Raw genomic sequence first — 8,901 nt, 5'->3', positions numbered from 1 at the left:
ATGAAATAAATGTAAGTTGCTCTGGATAAGGGCACCTGCCAAATGCCAAAAATGTAAATGTGATTTAGATCGTCATGTTGAATGGAAAATCATTGATGAAAGTGAACTTTTTTTCATGCCGATCTGTGTGTAAGTGTGTGTGAAGGGTAATGCCTTTTCTTGTGGAAATGCCAGATTTAGACTGCTGCCTTATTAGTCACAGTGCGAGTTGTTCACTGAGAAGGAGAATGATATCTACACACTGCACACCAGCTGGCTAGATAAAGCAGGAATCAATCAGGGTTTTACCTTGAGTACCATTCAGGCCCTGCAATCACACTGCAGAAAATGTGACAAAACCCTCTGTGTACAAAAAAATTCATTGTAACATTTGTTTTTAACCTTTGGAGGTTCGTGGAAACATTAACAGTTCTGCTGTGTTTATTTATAAAGACATGAAAGACTGAAGCTTTGAGAGCACAATATTTTAGAGTCTAGCTCTTTCCCTAACTACCACTTCCTCGATTAATAGCTCTCTTGCATTAGACTGAAGTTAGGTCATGCTCTTATCCTGACATGTTTTTCACAATTTAATTATCTGAAGGTGGTTTCAATATTCTCTTGGAATGCCTGCCTGAAATTGTGCTCTGTTCTGCATTTCAGAGTTGAAAAGATGAATTGCTTCTTCGAGTTTACACAAATCTTTTTCTCCTGCCTTCTCACACTCTGTGTAGGAAGAGAAAGACCACCCAGCCCCTGCTTTAGTGAATCTCAAGATGAATCCTCACATCCTTCAGTATCGGCTGCTAAGGGTTTTTTTGTTTTGTTTTGTTTTGTTTTGTTTTAACATTTACAGACTATTCTCACACTCATGTAGAACTTAATCTTGAACTGCAATCAATTTGAGGTGTTTTGGTATGTTAAACTTTTTTTTTTTTTTTTTTTTTTTTTTGCAGTTTAAGATTAGTTAATTAAAAAATTAATTGTGGCCTGAATATTTCATTACATTTTACATTTATAGCATTTGGCAGATGCCCTTATTCAGACCTACAGAAGAGCTTTGTAGTCTCCATCAATAAATACATCCTTAAGGCCCTTTCATACTGAGCGCGACGCAATAAAGCAAAGTGAATCGCTGATGAACGGTGCTTTCACATCGAACGCGAAACAATTGATCGCCTTCAGCTATTTTACACTTGTACCATTGGTGGCGCTGACTGAGAATGCATTTTTAAAATATAAAATATAAGATGTATATACAGTGAGGGAAATAAGTATTGGATGCGTCAACATTTTTTTCAGTAAATATATTTCCAATGAGGTTATTCACATGAAATTTTCATCAGACATCAGTATTAACACAAGAAATCTGGAAATATAAAGAATTCACAACATTAAAATTCATAAATAAAGTTGTGTGTTATAAAGTGGAATGACACAGCAAAAAAGTATTGAACACCATAAGATAAAGCAGTTCTCCAAGGCAAGGTAAAGCAAGGAACCAGCTGAAATCCGTAATTATACCCAATATATGTGCAAATTAATATCAGCTGGGTTAGTAAATTGATGGTCTATAAAAAGGCTTTTCATTACCAAGGTGTCACACAAGAAACATCTCATGATGGGTGAAAGCAAAGAGCTCTCCCAAGATATTCGCAACCTTATTGTTGTGAAAGATATTGATGGAATCGGATACAGACGTATTTCAAAACTTCTGAATCTTCCAGTAAGCACCACTGGGGTCATTATCCGCAGGTGGAAGCAACATCTCTCCGTCATCAACCGACCACACACATGAGCTCCTTGCAAGGTTTCTGACCAGGGAGTCAGAAGAGTAGCGCATTGAGCCAAGGACCACTCGGAAAGAGCTCCAGAAACACTTGGAGGCAGCAGGTACCATCATCACAGAGAAAACAATAGGCAATGCACTCCAATGCTCATGCTCACCCTGCAAGACTCCATTACTAAAGAAAAGGCATGTCGAAGCTCATTTAAAGTTTGCTGCAATTCATTTGGACAAGCCTATGAAATACTGGGAGAGTGTAGTCTGGTCAGACGAGAGCAAAATTGAACTTTTTGGCAGTCATACAACACAACATGTTTGGAGAAGAAATGTCACTGCACATCACCCTAAAAACACTATACCAACAGTGAAGTTTGGAGGTGGAAGCATCATGGTGTGGGGCTGTTTTTCATCACATGGTACTGGCAGACTTCATATAATTGAAGGAACGATGAATGGAGCCCTTTACTGGGAGATTCTTGAGAAGAATCTGCTGCCATCAACCAGGATGATGAAGATGAGACGTGGGTGGACCTTCCAGCAGGACAGCAATCCAAAGCATACAGCAAAGGAAACTCTCAGTTGGTTTCAGAGAAAGAAATATAGTAAGAACAGCACACTTTTAAAAGTGCTAATTTAAGTACTTCAGGAAGAGGTATTTCATCTGTACGTGCATCCTTTAGTATCTATTCCTTGATATTTGAGTTTGAAGACCTTGTGTCTCATAACCTAGACTTCTGTTATTCCCTACAGAGTCTGGAATGTTTCATCAGCTACCATGGCCAAGAACAACCTACTTTCATAGAAAGAGGCCATTTAATTGCAGTTACAGAAGCCTGTGTAGCCTCTCAGCATTCCCAAGACGAACATGTTTACTAACCACTATCGGCTTCATGCAGAACTCTTTAATAACTTTTAAAGGGGTCATAACATGAGAAATCAAAGTTTTCTTGATCTTTTGACATATAGAGGTCACTGTACCATTAAACGTCCTGCAAATTTCATAGCTTAATACGTCCTCCTCAGTACAAAAAGAGCATTTATTTAACCAAGCTCCAAAAATGGCTCGTTTGGATGTGGCGGGATTTGTGACATCACACAGACAAATACATTTGCATATCACTTGCCCTACAGCAAGATATTGACACCTATTTTTACATCATCGCACCGTTGGACCCGCCCTCTGGTGTTCAGTCTCTGAAAACAGTTCTGCACGTGTTATGGCAGGGGGTGTTGATAATTAACTCATAGGCAGAGATGTTAGCCAATCATAGCAGTGGGTGGTTACATTGAAGTCTTAAAGCTAAAGGACACAAAAACCAATCTGTTCAGTCAGAGGCTCAGAGACAGGGTGGGAAAAGGTCATAAATTACAAAAAAAAAGTTATGTTTTTTGTGCAAAACAATTTACTATTATTATAATTACACCTCATGGAAGATAATAAAATAAAATAAAAAATAAAAACATGGCATGACCCCTTTAAAGACAGCCCTGAACTTTTCAGTTCAGTGAATATATGTGTGTGTGTGTGTCTATATATATATATATATATATATATATATATATATATATATATATATATATATATATATATATATATATATATATATATATATATATATATATATATATATATATATATATATATATATATATATATATATAATATATCTTGCTCTGAGAAACCTCATACTGTCCTGATGTTTGTGTTCTTGTTAGAAACCGTCAACAGTCCGAAGGCTGTGAACAGATAAGTGTACAAAACATATTAGACACTGTGTGGCCTGTGGGGGATTAGTGAGATCCTAAACAATGACTGCTAATTAGCATATTGTGTGTGCAGGTAAATTGTGTGTGCAGTTAATGGTCATGTTGTTGGTATTTAGCTATAATTAGGTGAGTGATGTCACATGCAAAGAAGGCATTGGAAACAATATTTAAATGAGTTGTTGTTTGTTCTCAATAGTTATGATGAGTTATATACATATGCAAAGTCACAAGTCAAAAAATGTTTAAAATAAGCTGTGTGTAGACATGAGTGTGTTTTCCTGAAAGAAAACTTTTCACCAGATCCCTTTTAAATGCTGTTGGCATCGGAGGTGGAAAGATGCAGAGAAGATCTAATATGAAACTAACTTTACACCATAGATTTAAATAAATATATTTTTTTGAGACACTGAGACATAATATCAAGAAACACTAATAAGGTAATGAATTTATTTTGACTTCAGAAGGAACAAACTTATGCAAATTTAATACCGGCCCTTCGGTTATTTTAATCTATGCAGGCACCTGTGCTTCACCGTTCCTCAATTCAGTTTCAGGTTTAGTGTATCCCACTGCAGACACCACACTCATCTTTAATTCAATTAATCTGGGCATTAAGACAAACAGGAAAAACTGTGATTTTGGTTCTTTAAAAGGTGCGGTTCTTTGTAGGTCCTATTAGTAAAGCTTTCACGATTTTGTGGGTGTTTTCAAGTCTTTTGTGCTCTGATGCTTTTGGAAAACAAAGCATTTGCTGGCTGTGTCTGAGTGAGTAACAGGATGAGATGGCTGTGTCGGAGTGAGTAACAGGATGAGATGACAGGGTTCACAGTGGAACAGCGAGAGGAGATGAAGATGGAGTGTCGTGGACAGCATGCAGAAGTGCATAAGGCCAATGCCATCGCGAACAAAGCTCTGGAGATGAAAAGGTAGCCGTTTTTGGCATTACACTGATTTGCTGGCAAAGAGTAGAGCCTTTATGAGAAATTGCCTTATCTTTGTGGAGAAGTGTCACATCACATCAGTTGTGTATATTGTATATGATAGATATATGATATGATAGTGGCTGTAAATGCTCTCAACTATCTAGTAGAAGTATTTTCAAAAAACAACAAAACAGAATGGCATCAAAATGGTTTTAAGCTAGTAATTAATTTATATAAGCTTGTAAGTATTTATGTGTATTATAAGTATTTATATAGTGGTCTCTGCTAATATTGACACCCTTGGTAAATGTGAGCAAAGAAGGCTGTGAAAAATTGTCCTGTTGATATTTTGTTCAGAAAATTCACAAAAATACTCTGCCCTCATGGATCTCACTTGGGTGACTAGGAACAGGAAATTGTTAAACCATGACTTCCTGTTTCACAGGGGTATAAATATGAGGTAACACATAGGCCAAATTCCCTTGATAATTTATAACAACAGGTAAAACCAAGGAATATAGCTGTGATGTGCAGCAAAATGGCCATTTCCATCATCAGGCAATAATTAAGACGTTCCAGTCAACTGGAACTGTTATGAATCAACCTGGAATTGGACGTGTGTTAATATTGTCTCAACGCACTGTGAAGAGGATGGTTCGAGTGGCCGAAAAAAAAATCTCCAAGGATCACAGTTGGAGAATTGCAGAAGTTAGTTGTGTCTTGGGGTCAGAAAGTCTCCAAAACTACAATCTGAAGTCACCTACATCACCACAAGTTGTCTGGAAGTGTTTCAAGAAAAAAGCTTCTACTCTCATCCAAAAACTAACTCAAGCATCTTCAGTTTGACGGACACTACTGGAACTTCAAATGGGATCGGGTTCTCTGGTCAGATGAAACCAAAATAGAGCTTTTTGGCCATAAACACAGAGGTGGTTTTGGTGCACACAGAGAGGTAGCCATATGGAAAAGTACCTCATGCCCACGGTTAAATATGGTGGTTGCTCTTTAATGTTTTGGGATTGTTTTTCTGCCAGAGGACCTGGACATTTTGTTAAGATACATGGCATCATGGACTCTATCAAACATCAACAGATATTAAATGAAAACCTGACTGCCTCTGCCAGAAAGCTTAAAATGGGCCATGGTCTGATCTTCCAGCGGGACAATGATCCAAAACATACATCAAAATCAACACAAAAATGGTTTACTGACCACAAAATCAAGGTGCTGCCATGGCCATTGTTGTATATAAAATATACATGAAATAAACACGAGGGAGACCTAGTATGAGTAATATGTAATCTTATTGAGAATTCACTGGGCTGGTGGACTGTATGAACGGATGTTCACCTAAGACACAACACACAGATAAGCAAGGCGCAGGGGAATAACAATACATGTATTTGATTAAGTGTGTCAGGCCTCAGAGCGTAGGTGGACGGTCAACTAAGAGACACACACACACACACAGGCCTATGCCGCCACGCACACACATGGCGTCCCAGTCCCCGACTTGAAACCCATAGAAAACCTGTGTGGTGAACTGAAGAGGAGAGTCCACGAGCGCGGACATCGAAATTTGAAGGATCTGGAGAGATTCTGTATGGAGGAATGATCTCAGATCCCTTGCCTTGTATTCTCCAACCTCATCAAGCATTATAGGAGAAGACTGAAAGGGTGCCAATAATTGTTGCACACCTATATTTAACATAATATTTTGGGGGGGATAAACCTGTGTTGTGTTTGCAATTGTTTGATATCCATGAGAGCAGAGTATTTCTGTGAATTGTTTGAACAAAAGATCAAAAGGTTGAACAATGAAGACAATTTTTCACAGCCTTCTTTGCTCATATTTACGAACGGTGCCAATATTAGTGGAGGGCACTGTATATTTGTATTCTGTGTGTGTAGTAGTCTGTAGTGAATGAGTGTGCTATCTGCTTTCCTCTGTGTGCATGTGTGTTTACTAATCTCAGGAGAGAGTCCTGATTGTAGGATGTGTGTGTCTTTCCTGCCCTAATAAAGATATGGATAATCTTAGATCACCGGGCAAACACAAACACAGGCACTACTCTGACATGAAATCTGTTCTTGGTTTTCTTAGACTCTCTGATTTGTTTTTTTTTCTTACATTTAGTATCACTGGATACTAAAATGGATGATTTTAATATGAAATCTATTTTGAAAGTTTGGTTTAATAGAATATTCTGTTGATGATGGCTGGGAACAATTACCCATACTTTATTCATCATTTCAATCAGCCTAGACAAAATACATCCACTTACCCTATTATACTCTATTGAGAACTCCGTGTTTCAGCCTCAGTGATTAAGTACCTCTTAATATTCCCTAATGTGTACCAGCCCTCAAATAATTATCCCCACTTCCGTGATTACTCTGGACCCCTGCTTGCTTGGGCATTTGTTTGTACAGAACTGCCCTCCTCTGTGCAGTATTTTACAGACCAATCCCCTCCAACTCTTCCCCCCAAATTTGGGCCACATAGGGAGCTTTGCGTGTTCCAGTGGAACTCCTCATCACAGATCCCAGCTTGTGTGGCCATGAGTTATCAGCTCTGGAGATCAGGTCTCGCTACGTCTAGGTTTGGGAGTAGAAACGATGCGTAACCCTGCCACACAAGAGCAGGGACATTAGTTTCCTGTTTGCTTAAGTAACAGTGGTAGGCTTTTAGCCTTTAGAGCAACTCACATTAAGATAAAACCTGAATATCACTGTTATAATTACAGACCAAACAGACCACGTTGCTTCTTGATGAACTGTATGTCAATCACAGTTTTGATGCCAATAGGATGGCAAGGGAAATTATTCGAAATTGTGCTGATTGTTCATCGCCTTAAGCACGTTAAGACTTTGGAACAGCTTTGAAGTGCTGAGACGAGTTTATTTGGATGACGCAACATAACATGTAGGCCAGGGAAGAGAAAATGCAATCAGTATAAGCGGGGGAGCTTGTCCAAAAGGGATTAATTATGAAAACACGCAAACATAATCAGTTCTGACTGATCATTCGAAATATTTGCAGTCCACATTCCATTGTCTTGCACTACAAGTGTGACTTTGACATCTTGCAACCATTTTCCACATCTAAATAATAGCAAGCTGTCTTCACATCCCAGTGAGAGTAAGGAACAGTGTTTATTCCAAGTGGAAGTGCATGGACGTTAGTATAATCACGTGTAATAGTTTTGATCTGCAACAGATAAATTCCCAGATATGTTTCTATGTTTCAGCATGACCTGGCAGAGAATAAAAAAAAACGTCCTCTGTTTTGTACTGTTTTCCTGCTTCATTCCATCCACGTGTTTATTCTTTCTGTTTGAGAAGTATTTACACTATACTGGAACAGTCTGAAACTGTTAGTTCTGGGACATGAGTAGAGCTGTAACTGTTGTAGCTGGAGGCTCTTAGGAGAGTCCTCTAATTTAGTCTCACGTTATAATTCTCGCAGGGTGGGACACTGCTGTTGCTTCTCTTAGCATGATGAAAAGATGATGTGCGGACAAACTAAGCCGAGTCAAGGCTTCATTTTCCAAAATATCATTTCTCAGCCTTTTTGAGCAGTTTATTTGTTTCTAAAAGAACATTCTCTACTCAGTCTTCTTCCGTATTTATTCTCTCCCTGTCTGCAGGGTGAGCTGGGGAGTTCACCTTCCAGCCCTTTGTGATTAAACTTGGCCTTTCATGTTGGCCTCATTCTATCACGGTTCTGTATATTATCTGTGTATCTAAACAAATCTCCCAAATTCCATTCTTCCTGCGGTTAGCTAATGGGTCGCAGTCGTTCTGTCTTTCCTCTCTTCCTTTCTTCTCTTTCACTCGCATCTCAGAACAGCCTATTCTTCTGTCCCTCTCTGTACATTATTGTTCACTTTGTTCAACACTGTTCTGCTCTTTCCACCTCTGCCAATTATATGCAAGTAAATTAAATTTTGTTCCAAAGTACTTTGTCTTAGGTTTAATATTTCTAAAAGAATTTAATAGCCATTTTATGAGGAACCCCAGCTTATTTATGTATTTATATCCAATCAACCGTTCATGTGGCAGCAGAATAATGCATAAAATCATGCAGATACAGCTCAAGAGCTTCAGTTAAAATTCACATCCAACAACAGAATGGGGAAATATGCGATCTCGGTTACTTTGTTGTTGGTGCCACCTTTCGAGTTTACACAGAATGGTGCAAAAAAAAAAAAAAAAAACCATAAAATGTTCAGTGAGAGGCAGTTCTGTGGATGGAAACACCTTGTTGATGAGAGAGATTAGAATGAGAGATGAGTGTTATCTCTGTTATAACTGTGATGAGCAGGAAAGCATCTCATAACGCACAATACGTCCAACCTTGAGGTGGATGAGATACAACAGCAGAACACCACATCTGGTTTCACGCCTGTCAGAGAAGAACAGGAATCTGAGGTTACAGTGGGC

Source organism: Ictalurus punctatus, chromosome 14, assembly GCF_001660625.3.
Source record: "Ictalurus punctatus breed USDA103 chromosome 14, Coco_2.0, whole genome shotgun sequence".
In the NCBI taxonomy this organism is placed as follows: domain Eukaryota; kingdom Metazoa; phylum Chordata; class Actinopteri; order Siluriformes; family Ictaluridae; genus Ictalurus; species Ictalurus punctatus.
Note: the sequence above shows the minus strand (reverse complement) of the source record.